Below are 782 nucleotides of genomic sequence, written 5' to 3' on the forward strand. Positions count from 1 at the left end.
GTCAATATAATTATATCTTTGTACCTCCTTTCGTATCAGTGTCGTGAATGTGACAGTACGAGGCGCATTCAAGTTCTAAGGTTCAAAATGGCTCTGAGCACTATGGGACTCAACATCTTAGGTCATAAGTCCCCTAGAACTTAGAACTAATTAAACCTAACTAACCTAAGGACATCACACACACCCATGCCCGAGGCACGATTCGAACCTGCGACCGTAGCAGTCCCGCGGTTCCGGACTGCAGCGCCAGAACCGCTAGACCACCGCGGCCGGCCAAGTTATAAGGCCTCCGATTTTTTTTCTCCAGACTGGAAAGAGATAGAAACATGCGCATTGTTTTAAAATGAGGCCGCGTTCATTGTCAATACGTCCCAGAGATGGAAGCACCGTACGGCAGATGGAATTTTACTGCCAGCGGCGAGAATGAGAAGTGTTTTAAATACTTAAAATGGCGACGTTTTCCTTACTTGAACAGCGTTAAATCATTCGTTTTCTGAATTTGCGTGGTGTGAAACCAATTGAAATTCATCGACAGTTGAAGGAGACATGTGGTGATGGAGTTATGGATGTGTCGAAAGTGCGTTCGTGGGTGCGACAGTTTAATGAAGGCAGAACATCATGTTACAACAAACCGAAACAACCTCAGACTTGCACAAGCCGGTCTCACGACACGATCGAGAAAGGGGAGAGAATTGTTTTGGGGGATCGCCGAATGACTGTTGAACAGATCGCCTCCAGATTTGGCATTTCTGTGGGTTCTGTGCACACAATCCTGCATGACG

This window comes from Schistocerca cancellata, chromosome 9 (assembly GCF_023864275.1).
Source record: "Schistocerca cancellata isolate TAMUIC-IGC-003103 chromosome 9, iqSchCanc2.1, whole genome shotgun sequence".
NCBI classification, from domain to species: domain Eukaryota; kingdom Metazoa; phylum Arthropoda; class Insecta; order Orthoptera; family Acrididae; genus Schistocerca; species Schistocerca cancellata.